Here is an 18,741-nt window from a genome sequence, read left to right on the forward strand (position 1 = left end):
TTGGGGGCATTGCAGAGTTCGACATTGCACCGAGGCCGGACACAGGCACTTTAAGGTTCGCTTTTTTTGAAGTGAATTCGATGGCACTGGTTAGGGTTGGGGTTGGGTTCATGCACCTTTGTCACAGATGTCGGTGGGTAGTGAGAATGTGGAGCTAGAAGATGATTGTGCATTGAAGTAGTGATTTACATAATGCAGGGTTTTGTGAGATAGAGGTCAAGAGACGTATTGCATTCGCAGGACAGATTACCGATTGACTATATAGAGTTAAACCACTTTTTTTTTTATATATAGTGTTAAGGTCAACTTTACTTTTAAAAGATGGGTGTTTGAAAAAGAAGGTCTAAGGCCTATTTCCTGCAGGGGTCAGAGAAAAGAAATGTAACCCAAGCAAGTGGAAACGAGACTTTTGGCCTTTGAGTTCGGGTACGTTTGGGGGATGTTGGGTATTTCGTGGATGGGATAAGGTCACTTAAAAGTGCGGAATATAACTATTTGTGGTGCAGTCTTGGGCTCCCTGCAGTCTTAATTGGTAGAGTAATGACACTCATCACTACCTGCTTTACATTGTCTGTGTAGTGCAGTGAATGACATTGACTAAGTATTAAACGTTGCACAAGCAGTTATGTGCAGTCCTTTGTGAACGGGCTATGGTCCTCTATCACGGAGCGTTTCACCGAGCCTTAAGCCTTTTTGTGAAAGTCTCCTACATTTAGATGTTTGGCTGCCTTAAAAGAAAAAATAATATGATCGGTGATATTTTGGGCAATAGCCCTTCTCAATAGCACGTGGCATTGCCTGAAGAAGGCCCGCTGCCCAAAAGCGTTGCCAATTATATATATTTTTCTTTTAAGGCAGTGCTGTTGACAAGAGTGAGTTGTTTTGTTAACCGTTTCTGAGATGCTGCACTCGTGCGCGTCTCGGCGTTAATTTTATTTAGATGTCTAGCGCCGTTGTTTTAAAAAAACATTTTACTCACGGCAGAGAACTGTAGCGACACGACCACCGCACTCTACGATAGCCAGCGCCAAACTGCCACGCCCTCTCGCATGACCTTGTGGGAGCCTCTGTACCGATAAAGTTATTTTAGTTTTATTAAAAAAAAAACATCAAAATTATAAAAAAAATAAAATAAAATTTTTATTTTTTTATTAATTTTGATGTTTTACCTACGTGACTTTACCGAAAAAACCTAAGAATATGATTCCTTGCAGTCACGAAAGCTTCAAATCTAGAATTATTTTAGTTTGATTTTTCTTCATATTTCGTTCCGATGATGTACGCGGTATGTTAATTGTGCTTTGTGCACCACTGCTGGTGCAGCGTCTCCAGATACATTGTTTAATTATAAACAGTCTGAGTGGTGAGTTAATCAACATAGCTGATGAACTCTCCTTAAGGAATCTCGCTGCCTCCATAGGTGGGCTGCTCGCACACATAATCTGGGCGTGAGCCGCCAACCCCACCCCCATGACAGTTTCATCTGGATAAGTGGACTTTCTTTGTGTTCCACACTGGGTTCTCTGTCTTTCAAAAGAGAATGTTGTACCTCGGTTTCAGAGATTAAGGATTAGGTTAAATGCCCTCCAGCCATAGTTTTCTATTGTTAATAAACTCAAGGAAATGGATTTCAGAATATTATTCAATACCTCTTGCGCCAAACCCATTCAACCTTAACAACCAACCCACTGGGAGTTGCTGCCACCCCAATCACAGGCGATGAAAACGCATGGATGTTATTCCATATTTAGTATTTTAAATCGTTTTTATTTTAGCAGGTAAGGCCCACTGAGCTGCTATATAGCTCTTTTTCAGAAACAACCTGGCTATCACAAATGATAGCTCAACGAAGTGGCTTATCAAGTGGAAATGTATAGCAGCAGCCAAATACTCGATGGGCTCTAGTTGATTTTAATGGATGCAATGTATCTGCGATGTCGATGGTGGAGCCCCGAGTCGTCTTCTTCTTGCAATGCCATCACCTCTTCCTGGATGACGCAGAGTTTCCGCATATATTTCAGTTTTAAGCCGCAGATTTCTTCCCTCTTCTTGCTCACTTCCTTATTTCTCACCTTCGTCTCGTTCTACACGGTTGTCTCCACAAGCCCGAAACCAACTTGGAGCCCGATTTGTGCTGTGACGCACGTCCGCTGCCCGCCTTCACTTAAGTTATTGCAGCCACATTCAATAAAACACTTTTGGGTTAAGATTCATAATTATTTATTTTAAGTTAGGTCGTGTAGGTGTTCTGTCAATTCATCAACTATAGCTCTCCACCACCCAAAAACAGCTCCAATCGATTCAAGTTGTCACGTCGTGGGCAAACACGCAATTTGATTTGAGTGATCGGCAAAAACCGGAGATAAGTTGAATAGCAAGCAAAACATTTCTTGGCAATTTTGTTCGACCAGGTTTTAGGCTTGAGATGCCATCGAGCATCATCAGGTGTTAACAAAAGCTCAGCACTCAATACACACAAAGTGCTTCCCACGAATGAACCACAGTGCCTTGCTGATCTCGTCACACAAGCACCGGTCGTCCTCGCAGCAGCGGCTAATGGCTAGCCACCGAACAAAGATGGTTACTGCATCGCGCGCTGTCAGATCCGCTTCTGCGGCCGTCTGGAACGCTCTTCCGATATCAGGAAGCCACTGGAGCTATGTACTTTTAAATCTATATTGAAAGCTCATGTCTTTCGAACTGCTTTTTGTGTTTAGTTTGTTGTCATTCCTCGCACCTCCGATTGGCTGTGTTCAACATACATACAAAGAAATGGATACAAAAAGCTTCTCAGTCCAGGTTAATTTGTTCCCGACAACAGGAGTGTCACCTGCTGGGGCATTACACTCGATATATTTAGTTTGTGCAGACGCATTATGAGCGGTGTAAAAGAGCAGATATGTCTATAGGTGATGGGATTTACAATAACCAAGACATCCGCAACTATTGACATAACATGTATACATATGAGCAATGTTAAACATGCAGTACTGTATTTACTTTTCAAGACCTATGTCTCAAACCCGGAAAATGGTGGTGCAGTGGTTAGTATCGCCGTGCTATGAAACAGGCGACATCATAGGTTTGATTCCCGGTCAAAACTTACCACAAGTGGTGAGTGATGTCTAAAACTGATCCCCTCTTTCTCCAATCCACACTGACCAGCATGGTGAAGTATGGTCGAACGACAGCCATGATTGATATGGCTTGGAGAGGCCTTCATCCAGCAGTGGATATAAGATAAATGGGCTGTCAATTATCACAACACATTTTTTTTCCAGTCGGCCAACAGCTTGTTTAAATGCTGTCAATAAATTTCGATTTAAAGCTTTCGTGACTGCAGGGATTCATCTTCTTGGTTTTTTCGGTAAAGTCACGTAGAAGGGAAGTAATAAAATAATAAAAATAAGACATAATAAAATAATTCTCATGACGTTTCGGCCACAACGCAAGCAGCCGTCCTCAGGTGAAGACCAGGTCTGTCGGGGAGACAGCGTCTGTCTCCCCGACAGACCTGGTCTTCACCCTTGCGTTGTGGTCGAAACGTCGTGAGAATTATTTTATTATGTTTTATTATTATTATTTTATTACTTCCCTTCTACGTGACTTTACCGAAAGAACCAAGAAGATGCTGTCAATAAATCAAGTCAAAATAATATTTACAATATATGTTATTGCGGAGCGAGAGGTTGATACGTTGCGAACAGATGTTTGCATTTTAATTAAAGCTTGGTATGCTGAGGTTGCAATTGCAAAGTAATTGCAGTGGAGCAAAACGTCTACAAATTTTTTGCAAACATGACGTACAGTGCGACCAGCTACGTTTATGCAATTCGCTTCGCGATCGCCCCGGACCACAGCAATCCATTTCCAGCCCTCATTGCCTCGCACAGTTTGATGGCAGCTTGAGAGAGAAAAATCTATTTAGGAGTGCCAAGCTCTGAAATTAAGGGTAAGTGGAAATGAGGTCGGAGAGGTGAGAACGAGCTACGCCACGAGGTGATGTGGCTGATGTGCAGCTGATTGGAATCTGGTGGAGCTGGAAGCGCGGCACTTTAACGCACGTAAAGCCAGAGGATACGAGTTTGTCCGATAACTCTGTCCACTTTATTCGTCTTCTCGTGCCCTCAGCTGTCTTCGTAACCACAGCCGCATGAGAGCGGTACGCAGCTGCCGTATTCATTTTATGTCCCATGAAGAAGGGAAATTTCCTGATATGTCGCCAATTATATTTTGACACTTTTAAAGCCCACACAGCGTTACTCAAGAATGTGTTGAGCTGCTTTGGCATTTTCGCTTGCGCACCACTGCCATCGCAGCAGCATTGCCAAATCATTTGTTGTGTCCTCGGATTTATTTCATATCCAGAACACCGAAACGAAGTCCTGTCGACGGCAGGCGCTTCACGTCTCCACTCAGCATCTCAGGAAGCCACCAAGTGAATTGCAAAACTCGACGTTCCATCGTCAACTTCTCGCGTCGTACAAGAGAACTGAAGATTCACAGTAGAGGCAGACTCGACTCTCACGCATCGGTCCGCTCGGCCACCTGTAGCAACGCATTTTGTCAGGTGCTGCACATTTGCATACTGCGATTGGTCATTGCGACGCTGAATGCACAATTTCACTTCCTTTTTGCCGAATTGCTCGCTCAAATGCGGGCAAAACAGTTGCTGCGGGTGGTTTAAGTTGAGCGGTGATTTCGAGAGCGATCTGATTTCGCAAACTGATCGCTCGCATGCGGATTTGAGATCAGGAGGTGGAGGAGGTAGATGTGGAGCCATCCTTCTGGAACTCGTGTGTGTGTGTGTGTGATGTCAGGTAGCAGCCCTGAAAGGTCACTAATTTGTGCACCACTGCACTCTGGGACGCACTTCCTCGACAAGTCCGTCGCCCTGTCTCGCCAGGCTTCCCTCATGCCGCACGGAGGAGTTGACTGCGTGCTGGCAGTCAGACTTGCGGTGCTGGGCCAGGCCCAGTCAAGTGATGACAGCTTCTGTGCAGTCACAAACTCGAACTCCAGTCATCCTTGCAGCGGCTTTTGATTAACCATCAAACAAAGATGGTCACTACTGCATCGCGTGCTTTCAGATGTACTTTTGCTGCAGTCTGGAACACTCTTCCGATATTGGGCAGCCGCTGGAGCTATCCAGTTTTAAATCTAGATTGAAAACTCATTTCTTTAGAACTGCTTTTTGTTTCGTTTTTGTCCTTCCACACCTCGGATTAGCACTGTTGGCTACGTACGGTGTGAAAGAAGTTCGACATGCGTACATACAAGCTGCACTTGAGAAGGTTGTTAGATAACGGCTAGCAATATCTGGATTTGAACACATTTTTTGGTGATTCTGCTGCATTGGCAGTGGTGAGAAAAGCACAAATAACAAACAAAAAGTTTCTCAACATGTTACGCTGTAACACCGTTCTGTCTTAAACATAGGCAACGTTTTATAGCACAGTGGAGCCAGAGAGGGAGTCACTTTATTGTCTCCATTCTCCCTCTCTGGCTTCTCTTTGTGCTCTAAAGAAGGGCCATTGCCTGAAACGTTGTCTGTTATATACTCTTAGTTTTTTCAGTAAAGTCATGTAGGTAAAAAATGAAATTAAAATTAATAAAAATAAAATAATAAAAATCACGACGTTTCGGAGGCAACACAAGTCTCCGTCATCAGGTGGGACCGTCACAGCCAGATTTGCTATATCAAGTGAGGCTTCAAATCTAGAATTGTCTGTTATATATTTCTTTTTTTAAGGCCACGGTGACATTTCACACACACATACACACCCTGGAGATTTCGCTCAATGTGGAAGTCATCGTCCCTCCCTCTCCGCAGTCGTTTAGTGGGGCGTTGACACGGGCGGTGCCACATTACCTCATTCGACTGTTCGTCATGCTGCTGCTTCGGTAACTTCAATGTTATTTATAGGTTTCTGCCGCCGACTTTGATCTCCTTCATAGAAGCGGAGAAACAAACGCGAACCCCGCGTTCTACACTTTTAGATGATAATTGCAGGCAGCCGTACAGATTATTGGAACGGGGAAATGTGCCAAGGGTAATAACGCACACCACCACTGGACTTTCACGAGGGAGCAGTCTTACAGGAGTGGCACCCACGAATGCCATCGACTCCCTCCGCTGGAGGAGACTGATGAAGCTGCTGTCATTGCAATCACTTTATTTGTTCAAACCTCCTGCACTTGTTCCCCAAACGTGAGGACATGGTGTGAAGCAGCAAGTGCCTCTTGTGTGTGATGTTAAAATAATGATAATTGAATTTCAACTAGGAATGTACCGCAGGGTATTCGCTCGCTCTCGACGAGAGAGAACGACGCGGAGACGCAAGGAACAGCAGACGGCAGTCACGTGGTGAACTGGTGCCAACAATTGCCCACGCTCCGCTGCGGTCCTCTGCGTATTGAGATGTTTTCCACCAATTAATGAGTGTTTGGTATTAAAATAAAGTTGGAGGAAACCAGAGCCTGCAGGTGAGGGGGCAAGGCTGTCTCACCATACAGGAGGCATAGGTGGTATTATACATAATAGAGGTTTTTGGGTTAGATCGCGTAAATATATAAATGTGTCGTTAAAACCCGGAAGGACAAGTTCAAAGGGCTCGCATAATGCACATGCATAATGTATGTTGCTCCTGTAATCCCCCCCCCCAACATTGTGGAAGAGTGCAGAAGGGTGGTCACCACATCTACGCCTCTACATAAGGAACAAAACAGGCGGACTTCTCCACAAATCTGGCTGTCGCCTGATGAAGCTGGTTGTAATTACTGCGAAACGTCGTACTCAGTTTGTAAATGTTGTGGCTTGGCTCTCCAACACACCGGTGTGCTGTACTAGTGACGAATTGGCCGCGTTCTGTTTACGTGACAACCCTTACTAGTTGGCTGTGTCGGGTGGTGGCGGGTTTTAGCGACACATTTATATATTCACGCGATCTAACGTAAAAACCTATATTATGGATGATATTGGTCGCGAAAGCCCTACGTGTTAAATAGGTGGTATTAGGTCACATTTTTTCTGTACTGCCTTCTCCTTGCGGGCCAGGGTGCGGCTCCTCAATGCCCCCAGGAAGGGCGTATCGCAACCAATCTGAGTGCGTTCCACCAACCCTCGCTGCTGCCTCCGGAGCGCGGGATTCTAGGCGGCCGCGTGCATCGCCACCGACCGCTCAGGAAATTGGAGCCACTGGTGATCCGCACCGATAATGGGCCCACGGCGGTGGAGTTCGTCGCAGCTTTTGTGCAAATTGTCTCCCCGTTTTTTTTGCCAAGCCCAACGAAGCTGCAAAGTCGCTTCAAATATGACGTTTCTTTACAGAAAGTGACGGTAAAAAATAAATCTACACAGCACAGTGCTGCATCCGTGCGTGACGTCACTGCAAAATAGCCCCCCCCCCCCTTTATTAATATTCCCGCGTGGAAATTTACACGAACGCACAAGAAGGTCGCGCACTCCACATGCCACACCCCTCCCCTCATTAATAATCATGAGCGGGTGACGTCACTCCACATGGGGCACCCCCCCCCCCCCCCTCAATAATAATGAGCTGAACAATTTTTCTATTGAATATTTCAGATTTACTGCAATATACAACCGTCTTAGGACGGGCAAAAAGCTAGTTATATATAAGGTCCAAATCCTATTTATAGCAACTACTAGGTAAAATAAAACTCTTAGAAAATGTATAATTAATGAACAAGTCAAGAAATGGCACCAAAACAAATGGCCCAAACAACACAATGTATCACATCGGAGAAATTAGTCCATTGAGTCACATTCCAGACCACAATCCCAGGTATGTGCTAAGTTAAGACATCTGGATTTCGGCATTTATTTTTTCATGGATTCCTCATGAGCTGGGAGAAGAGTCTGGAGGTTTTAAAAGTGGACACAACCTTCTTTATTCTGTGGCCTTTTGCTGATTCAACAGACTAAACTGAAATATTTTTTATTTCACAAGGTAAGGCCCACTGAGCTATTTAGATTATTTTCCGAAGTGACCTGGACACAAATGATAGCTCAACGAAGTGGCCTATCATGTGGAAATGTCGAGCAGCCAAATGTTCTAAACGCATGTTGATTCTACCCGGAGGAAAATGTACGCGACCACGGGGAGAGAGACACGCAAACTCCAAATATACAGCAGGCGTCAGGGTCGGGATCGAACCCACGATTTGTGGATGACACAAGCCGTCAGCAGCTGTAGGCTTGGGTTCGTTCTTTATTGTTCTTAGCGTGCTCTGTTGTGACTAATCAAGCGTTTGGTGCCCACGGTGGCGAGATGTTGTTGCCATCTACTGATCGGCTGCCTTGCTGAGCAGAGTTTGTTCTCCCGCCTGATCCTCGTGGGCTGTTTCTCCGAATTCTCTGGTTGTTTCTTCCCTGCAGCTAAAAAGAACGTGACTGGTGTTGGCCAAACATCCCAATGTAGCAGCAGGAGCCTCCTGAAAACAATGCATTTAGCCTCAGTGGGTGTGGCTTGAATTAATAAGTAATAATAATTGTTATTATTTTCGCCATGGGTTCTCTGGTGTTGAGGTTATTGTTGATGTCCCTGGTCCTGCTTATCAGTCAATCAGCCAATCCATCCAGCCCAACCAATGTGTTTGGGCACTGGGGATGAACGATTTGGGGAAAATGTCCCATTGAGATTTTTCTGACAGATGTTGCGATTTGATTTGCGATTACATTTTTTAAAGTCAAGCTTCAGTTCAATATACACTGTGTAATAGATTTAAAACATGTGATAGAGCATTACCACATGATACCATCAAAATATGAACTGCTCTTTTTATTTTAATGCAAGGATGAGAACTTAAAAGATATGAATTGCTTCCAACATGTATTTATAATTTTTTTTATTGAAATAGAACAATTAAACATAGAAGAATTGTTAAGTTAAATAAATACAGTTCTAATAAAACAATTCCAATAAGAAAGTAGTAGGACTTTTCAATTCGCAACAAATCGCAAAGGCTGCGATTTCGATTTGAAATCTATTAATCATTCAGCCCTATTAGGCACGGAAAGAGTGCCCGTTGAGATAGCAGATTGGCTGTCCATAAGAGCATCATTGTTGGTTATAATTATGGGAATTTAGAAGCAGGTTCCACTATTTGCTTAGGTTTTATCAAAAGCGAAAACCTGAGTAAGCTTCAGCAGCTCGTAGCAGAAATATTCAAAAAATCGCATCCATGATGCTGGTGAACACTTGGGACTCTCATCTCTGTGCGATTTGTTTGCACCGCCAGGGGTAGCGAGATGTTAACTACCTCGCCTGGTATACAGGAGGTTCATGGGTTCGATCCCAACCTTGACGCCTGCTGTATATTTGGAGTTTGCATACTCCTTTCCCCGTGGTAGCGTGGATTTTTCCCTCCACATTTATAAACGTGCGTTTTAGAGTATTTGGCCGCTATAAATTTCCACACGATAAGCCAATTCGGTGTAGCTATCATTTGTGTAGCCAGGTCGCTTCTGAAAAAGAGCTATAGAGCTCAGTGGGCCTTACCTGGCAAAATAAAAATAGTCATTTATTTGTGTCGCCACCGCAGACACGAGGAGGATTGGAGGGATGAGAATCGCAGGGTGAAATCTTTCACATTTCCAAGTGTCTGTGCGTAGTAGTTGTATGATCCTCGTCCAAGCTGCCCGTTTCACAAGGCATATTTAATCATTAATGATATCGCCAACTGTGGACACACCTACACACTGTACGTTGATAACGCTATATAAGCCATTGTTGTATTCACAGAGACTTGCAACTTATGTAGCATTGTTGGCTACGTTCGGAGAGAAAGAAGTCAACGTATAAACATAAAAAAGAGATTGTGAAGAGCAACAATTATTTTGCCTTCGGTTTTGGATTCGGTCTTCATTCTTAGCCGTCTTGGCTTGAGTGGCCATGGCATTGGATTTAGTTTTGACTCACGGCTTTTGACATGGTCTTTGAATGTCTAAGCCCCAAACCCTGGCTTAGTCCTGAATCCTAACATTAGCATTTGGAATCTTAGACTTTCGAAGTCCCATCCTTGTCCTTGGAAATCTTGCCTTTGGTTATCATGGGCAAAAGTAACATCGATGGGACGAGTATTTTGTCAACGAGGCTGGATCCTGCCACGAGATGTTTAATACTGTGCTCCACCCGTACGTGTAATTGCGTGAGCACATTTCGCAAGCAATTTCATTACGTGTGCAGGTTGATTTGTCAACGCGCAATGGCTTGGCACAGTTACCCCCTTGAGAGAGAAGCAAATGCAGCCCCTTAAACACTGGCCAAATGAATCACCACAGAGGCTTGCAGTAGTTGGGGCGTGAATAGACAGACAAGCACCAGTATGCCTGGGTACATCGTGACTGCACAGGGGAGACATTGAATTCACAGACTGCGTGCAGGTTGAGTGAAGTACCTGGGAGGCACACGTTTGTATTGGCTTCTTATATTTACAGATGCTTCACCGGGCACTGTATATGCCGTATATACACTCGAGTGATTCACGGTTAACCTGCACTTTATTCAGACTGGTGCTAGTCTCAACAGAGCTGAGTAAAACAAATAAAAAATATTTCAAGAGAGAGATGAGGGTCGGAGATATTCCTCAAGCGTGTTCCTCGTCGTACCAGTGATTGGAGCACCGGGGCAGTCTGGGCACGCGTGTGACAAACCTGGGCTGGGGGTGATTTGTGCGAATCTAACCGTAAATTCTGTTCGGCGTAAGTTATCGCCGCTCTCTGATGAACGAAATGGATTCTGCTGGGCTGTGGCGCGCGCGATGTGTAAACGCCGGCGCGCCTACCCAGTCACGCCCTTCCCTTAGGCGATCGCTTTCGCCCTTTCTGCACCGGTGAGTCGTTCAATCCCCTGGCCCCTTCAGACCGCTGCATTCCTCCTCTCTCTCTCTGTGTACTTGTTCTGGAGTGCCCCCACTTGCATGCCTCCTGGCTCTTGCCTGCTGCACCGTGACGAGCCGACGCCGTGCCTTGGACGGCCAACTGTGGCGCCGTTACGCAAAGCCCTTGCCAGAGCAGAGTTACCCAACGTGTCCGCGTTCAGCCTCTTTTTTTTCATCTAAGTGAGATTGGAGATGGTTATCTGTCGGCGAAGAGGTCTTTTGCAAACGGTGTTAGGTTGACCTTTAACGTCCTCTATGAAGCAGATGGCACGTAGTATTGTTATGATAGTTCACTACTGCAGAATAACCAGGTCGGTCGCTCGTTTCGAACCGTGAGCCACGGCAACAAGCGGCGAATGCACGACCACTGTACGTATGTACGTTGAACTTTTTTCGCACCGTACATAGCCAACCATGCTAATTGGAAGTGTGGGGGGGAAGGATGATTGTGTGAGTAGTTGCTGGCGATGATGAATGTGGCATGAGGACAGGTCGGGCTCACTCAGGGGAGGTGTCAGGTCTTTGCGTCGATGTTTTGGATCTGGAGATTTGATTGGGATAATCTCACGTCGTACACCAACAAAAACAATTGATTCCAGGTCAAGCGGTCAACAACATCCAGTACCGTTGGTGCCACCGCACTTCGCCACACCTCGCTTTCATCCCAGCCATGGGGACGCCCCGCCTGCGATCCAGCGCGTCGCCGGCAAGAATCGACGGGTCACGTAGGTTCATGAAACCCCCAAATGCGCTGGGCAGGAGATTGCAGTCTAGCAGGTGGTTTTGTTGACCCGTCGGTGGTGACCTTTGACTGTTATCTCCTTGTATTCGTGGGGTTTCTCCAGCTAACTCAATTCCATTCTTCCCTATGGAATTATTTTTCAGGAAGGAAACGCCAAAGGTTATATATAAAACCTATATCACCTTTGGCTCTATATTTCTTCCTGCCTCAGCAGCCCGCCTGCTGTATTTTGCCACCTGAAGACGATTGCTTGTGTTGCGATCGAAACGTCGTGATTTTTATTATTATTTTATTATTTTTCCATCTACGTGATTTTACCGAAAGACCCAAAGAGAGTGAATGCCAATGTCTTGGTCTGCTGCTCGTCACGACATAGAGGGCTTCAGCACAGATAGAGTTGGTGTCGTTTTGCTGTTCCTCTTCCTCCTTAAATTGAAGGAGTGCAGACCCACGGTGTTTTTATTCAAACAGGTGCTAGTCTCGACAAAGATGAGCAAAACAAGCAAAAGATTGCAAAGGAGAAACGGGTTGAGATATTCCTCAAGCGTGTTGTGGTGCGAGTGATTATAGCTCCGAGCACTCTGGGCACGCGTATGACAAATGGGCTGGGGGTGATTTGTGCGACTCTAACCGTAAATCCCACTGGGTTGTCTTTCATTTTATACGACACTTCAATGTTCTCCCAGCTCTAAAACATTAAAATGAGAATGGCCTAAACATCGCAATGCAGAAACCCTCCTGAGAAAGAGTCTTTGAGACCACTCCTTGAGCCCGTCCTGGGTAAATGTGGCATTGTGATTATTAGCCCCGAGCAGTCGATCCCCTTGCCCGGAGAGCCACTCGCTCTCTCTGCTGTGAAGAAGGATCACTGTCCAGAACAACTCCTGTTATATATTTGTTTCCTTTTAGGGCGAGTGTTATTGGCGAGTGAGTTTTTGTCATTTGTGCACCTTGGCCAATCGAACACGTTTAGCATCACGGACATCATTCCTGTCTTAGAGCTCCCATCGTTTAAGCCCTGCAGTTTACGCATCCACTTTTTAAAATGTGGTTTATGTAGTCGATTATAGTTCATCCGGCAAACAAACAAACACTCTTGTCTCTTCACCAACTTCTCACAGCACTCTACCTCTACTGCCTTATGCCACTGTATTATAAAGGCAAGGTTGGGGCTTCGTTATATGCCGCGAGGTTTGTGTTTATGTGTAACCATATTTTGGGGGGGTGGAGCGGTAGTGCAGTGGTTGGCGCACTACACTATCAACCCGGTGATCCAAGTTCCGTTCCCGCTCCCAGACGAATATCCGAACCAGTCCTGTCCTCCCCTAGGTCGACTCAACCTTAAATGAGTACCTGGTGCCGTGTATACATGTTTGCACATGGAGATCAATACGGCTGGGCGTGGTGCTGGGCACCCACCCCTTGGAGCGCCACGTCAGCTTTCATAGGCGCTCACTCACAGCACTTGCCCCATTAGCCTGTTAAAGGCTATCTGGGGGGGGACTTTTACCATTTTGCGACAAAATTTGAATCACTTTCTTTGACCCAGCACAAGTTTTGGGTGCTTTTTTTTCACACCTCCGATTAGCACGGTTGGCTACCTACGGTGCGAACGAAGTTCTACTTACATACATTATAATCAGGTGCATCCACATTTTCTCTGCCCACTGATACCTTGCGTTAAAGCTGTAAAGGCCATCCCTTAACACTGCCATGAACTTTGTTTCTGCCATGAACTTTGCTGTTGGCAAGCAGTGGTGGCATCATTACAGCATAATGATTACGATCTTGACTTCTTGCCTTACCGGATTTCATTTTGCTGACACTGACGTTTCAATTCCTTTTCGGGTTATTTCTCTGTCCAGCTGTTATGCAAATTATTTTGCCTTTGTTGTCGCATATTTCACATTGATTCGTTGAGATATTTGTATGTCTTTCCTGTTTTAAAGCCGATTAAACCAACTCTGCTAAACATCCGTGATGGTCATATTTTTCTTAGTTTCAATTTCTTCACACGTGTATGTATATTTAACTTATTTCGCACCTTACGTGGCCAACCTTGCTATCGAAGCTAGGATCAGTTCAGAATTCACTCACCACTGGTGTCAGCCGTGGCTGGAATCGAACCCAGGGCACTGGGTTCATAGCATAACGCGCCAAGCCAAGGTCTAACACTTTTGCAAATGTTTTCATTTATTTAAATAACTCGGCAACCATGGCGCCCTATCTGACAACGTCCGTCAGGGCAATTGGACACGGGCCAAGGTCATGTTTTCCAAAAGGCCTGTGGTGGAACTCCACTTGTGTTTGCTCACGTGAAAAAAATATCTCGTGACAGAGAATAACTTACTCGAGATGACAGGGTAGAAGCATCGTATGATAAGGTCCGTGATATTTTTCCACAGCATGTTTGTGTACTACACTAATATTTTCTTATTTCAGATAAAAAAAACGGCTCAAACGCGAGTAGTCCTCGCCCGCAACATGGTGGTGGCTATGCACGTGGCAGAGGTCGCAAACGGGTTTTGATTCCTTACCCGTACCCGGCCGCACCAGGGTCGGCACCAGGGTCGACAACAGGTACCCGTACCCTACCCGATACCCGGCTACCCGTACCCGGCCGGGTATCGGGTAGGGTACGGGTACCCGATTGCGACCTCTGGAATGAAGCCATGTTGCAGGCGCGGGTGGGTTGATTCTAGGAACTTGAATTGTGAGAAGAGAGAAGACGTTGGGAAATGAGTGACAAACGGTTACTCACTAGTGACTCACGGCCTACCCGTACCCGGCCGCACCAGGGTAGCAAACGGGTACCCGTACACGTACCCGACCGGGTACGGGTAGCCGGGTATCGGGTAGGGTACGGGTATCGGGTACCCGGTTGCGACCTCTGGCACGTGGCCTGTAATTCGGTACTCTGGAGGCAACGAGGGTCGGTAGATCGTACAAATATTCTGAAACTCCCTTCCTGTGGGTGTCGAAGGCGCTATATCCTGGCTTGCCAGGAGGAGGCGGTACAGAGAATGTGGACTAATATATCATCTGTCTCTTCTGTATGGGGATAGTGTGTTGCCCTCGAACACATGTGAGTATTGTCCAGGCGCTCTCCAACATGTAAGCACTCAACAATGAGCTGAAAACATCTTAATAGCTTGGGCTGTCGTTGATGCGGGCTCACCGCTTGACTGCTGCTGCCAAGCCGCTTGTCTATGGCTCCCCGTACCTCTGAGTCTCCCTCTCTTCGTTAGTGAGTGAATGCTGTGCGTGATGAAAGTTTAAGTTATTATTACTATTTCAATTATGATACGTACGCAAACCAGTCCTGTTTTTATTTTTTTACGTTGCAACACAAACGCGAGCCGGGTACGACGCGCTCGTAGCCATTAGGAGTTTCCAAACGAGACGACGGGGACCATGCTTAGGGGAGAGAGGGTTGGGCTCGCTGCCCCAACCAAATGAGGACTCCGTGTGGGGGGGTCGGGGGTGAAGATTTATATGGGGGAAGAGAGGGGAGGGGAGAGATAATGAACATACTAAGGGAAGAGCAACAATAGGGGAGGTGTAACCCATTTTGATAAAAAAAAAGAATGCGCTTCAATCACTTTGTGTAATGTACACGCACCGGCAATGTGTCATTGTAGCAGGAAGGAGCACGGTTGGCTATGTACGGTGCGAAAGAAGTTCAATATGCATACGTACAGGCATGCGTGAGATGCACAAGTTAGATTGGTAGGGCGCTGTATGTGTGGAGCACGCAAGACGCGCTCGAAACGCACACGCACAGGAGAACCGGACACGTGGTCAACGTATACACTCACGGGGTCAGTTGAGGGTGCCGCGGTGGCGAGATGTTCGCTCCCTTGCCTGGTATGCATGAGGTTGTGGTTTCGATCCCAACCTTAACGATGTCTGTATATTTGGAACTTGTGTGTCTCTCTCACTGGTTGTGTGAAATTTTCTTCGGGTCCCTCGGTTTTTCCCTCCACAGTTAGAATCCACATCATACATTTAGAGCATTTGGCCGCTATGAATGTCCACATCATGAGACATTTAGTTGAGCCATTGTTTGTGGCCAGGTCGCTTCTGAAAAAGAGCTATACAGCTCCGTGATCCTTAACTGTAGAAATAAAAATTGTTAAAATAAAAATTGTTCGTTTAGTAAATAGTTAGTACGTGTTACAGCAAATAAAAACAGATTCATAAGCCGAACCTCGTCTGGATCTTCTTTCACATGAAAGACAATTGGTCCAGCAATAATCACATCTCCATAATACGTGTTAAACACAACAATCAGATCTGTGCATGACGAGGAAATCCCATCCCAGCTGAATAACAGTGCAGGCCGGAAAAAAACGATGAGATTCACACAACACGCAACATTGTGTACAAAGCACGCAGACCATTTGTGCGGAATGCCAAAAACCATCAGCATTTGTGGCCCTCTTTTCTCTTTGATCGTCATTCTTCAAAATTACTGTGAGCTCATGTGACCGACTGTCGACAGCAGTGGCAGCAGTGATGAAACCAGTCCACAGTTTGTCTATCACTGCATCACTGCAGCTGTCAGTCGCCAACATCTGCTCAAATTTGTTTCGATGGTGACCAAAGATAAGTCCACCACAGTGAACATCTCCAGGGAGTGCTGATACTTTTTGCACGATGCATCGAAGTTGTGTGCTTCATACCGATTTATATATATTGTTTTACATTTGGCTGAACACATGCACGAGAAATGTCCAAAGTTCCAGTTGACGTGTGACGATCTTACCGGGTAAATTTCGTCAACCAAAACGACGGCGATGTTGCTGTAGAATGGGGTTAGTGAGTTTTAAAGCGAGTTGGAACTTTGTCTGTGATTACCACCACAGGCATGTTTCTGTGCTACACCTCGTGGTTAGACTGGCTTCTAGATGAACTGCCTAATTAAAGAAATGGAATAATTTTTATCCGTATTTAATGGTAAAACTGTTGGGGTTGCTGCGTGTTAGTAATCTGGTAGAGGGATCTCTGTGACCAGATTTGTATCTACTTTCTGGAACGTCTTGTAATCTGCAGCATGTAGCGTATAGCACGCGGGACATTTTCCTGTTTACAACCCTTAGCCGGTGGTGGCAATTCCACATTCCTTTGGCGGGGGGGTGGCGAGTTTATGCAAAGTACAAGCGCTGTTGACTTCCCCACGAAGTGGCACCTAATTGTATGACCCTGAAAGAATATTGGGGCCGAGACAACCCCCCAACCAGAACTTGAACTCTCAACCATCTTCTCGCGAGCCGCTCGCAGAGCCACCTGGGTACTCTGAAGGGGGGAACATTCTGAATGGGGCTCACAAATTATGAATGGCGGTGGCTGTAGCACCCGCTGGGTGGTGCAGCTGCCGTTCACGCGAGCGTGCTGGCTGGGTGGGGTTGGCTGGGTGGGGCTGGGTGGGGCTGGGGGCTGGGGGCTGGGTGGGCACCGCGGGTGGCCGCCCCGCACGTGGCTCACGCCACCTCTCAAGTTGCGTCCGAGTCCTCCGTGATGTTCACGAGCGCTCATCCCAGTTGCTGTGTAACGCCTACGGGGCAGGGCTGCGGCGGGGAGGGAAATGACACGGCGACATCGCAGTGACACCACGCGGCCGCCCGCCCTCTCGCGCTAATTAATATTCATGACGTCGTGGCTTTGGCCGTGACATTTGGGGCTCCCACGGCAGGCAGCGCCCAAGACTTAAGAGGAGCCAAAAGACGGTGGGTGGAACTTATCAGCGTGTTGCTTCGATCCACTTGGCTACTTTGTTTTAACTAGTTTATTAACTTTTGATTTAAAGCTTTCGTGACTGCAGGGATTCATATTCTTGGTTGTTTCGGTAAAGTCACGTAGAAGGGAAACAATAAAATAATATAAATATAAAACAATAAAATATATAGTTTTATAACGTTGTGTTATTACTGTTCTGCGAATAACGTGACACATTGAGAACGTGCTTGTCCAGTAACGCCTTCTGCTCACTGCTCATGCTGTCTCTCTCTCGCTCTGCATGGGAAAAGGAAATGTATTTCCAGACTCAACGTTAGTCCGGTGTTCCGCAGCATTAGTGGCCATTATCCCCGGCACCATGCCCTTTTAGACAAAATTTGGTTACAAGATACCCGTGCGTATTGCTAATGGACGGAAACGGAGCGAGCTTTTTTTAAAACGACGGGCATGCTTGAGACGTAGTGGAGGAACACGCAGCGCTGAAGGATACATCTTGTTTACATCCATTGAGCATTGATAGCAAAGCTGCGTTGCAGATTATGGCGCCCAAATTTGAAAGGGTTAACCACAGAGAAATTTAAACGTGATCCTTAGTATAATAATAGAGGTTTTCCCCTTTTTTTCTGGCAACAAAACTGAAACCTTTTGTCCTTATTATCAGTGTATATTGTTTGCATTTTGACTGCAAGTATTGTGGTTAATGCAGACATGAATGCTTGTAAAAAGGTTTCAGTTTTGTTGCCAGAAAAAAAGGGGGAAAAACCCTTTTATTATATTTTGGTACTGGCAAAGGAGGTCTAATTATGTGATTCTTAGTCTGAGTGGTTTGCATTTCAAGAAGCCTTTGGGGTAAGAACATTGGAGTATAATCGGTTGCCATCGCAGCCATTGAAATTAAGTCTTTGTTCTTACAAAGTCCGCGTAAGTTCTGGTTGAAGTCGCTCAGACAGGATCTCTCATCCCTGGTCACGGTTATTTGCTGAATCAGGTGAGAACTCACAAGACCAAGATTGTCTCATTTGTAAGGGTGACCTAGAGCATTTGTCTGCCAGTAGGGAGCGATTATCGCTCTGTAAGATCTAAATTAACTCATATGCAGGTACATTTTCACATTTGGAAAAATCGGATCCTGATGCCGGCACACAATGATGGCCTATCTATGCGAATGACATCACGGGATCGTTAACGTCTGATGTCAAGCAGATAGTTCATATTATAATTGAAGTTATTACACCGCAGTATTAGTCAGGGTGACTGCTGATTTCGAATCATGATGCTTTACAACGGCAGCGAATAGTCTAGAACAGTCTCGTTTTATTACAGTTTGCTGGTAAATAAACATCACGATCGCTGTA

At 45.8% G+C, this 18,741-nt stretch overlaps 1 protein-coding gene across 3 annotated transcripts in view; it reads left to right on the forward strand.

Moving 5' to 3' along the window:
- Positions 1–18,741, forward strand: part of LOC144732639 (plastin-3-like) — a 77,982-nt gene that overhangs the window by 10,112 nt on the left and 49,129 nt on the right. Inside the window, exon 1 of one of the 3 annotated variants that reach the window (XM_078614144.1) lies at positions 17,287–17,376. The exons of the other annotated variants lie outside the window; for them this stretch is intronic. The gene's annotated coding sequence lies outside the window, so the exon portion shown is untranslated. Of the gene's footprint in view, positions 1–17,286; positions 17,377–18,741 lie in introns of those variants that run through there. 3 annotated transcript variants of the gene reach the window in all.

Source organism: Lampetra planeri, chromosome 43, assembly GCF_965212315.1.
Source record: "Lampetra planeri chromosome 43, kcLamPlan1.2.h2, whole genome shotgun sequence".
Classification (NCBI taxonomy): domain Eukaryota; kingdom Metazoa; phylum Chordata; class Hyperoartia; order Petromyzontiformes; family Petromyzontidae; genus Lampetra; species Lampetra planeri.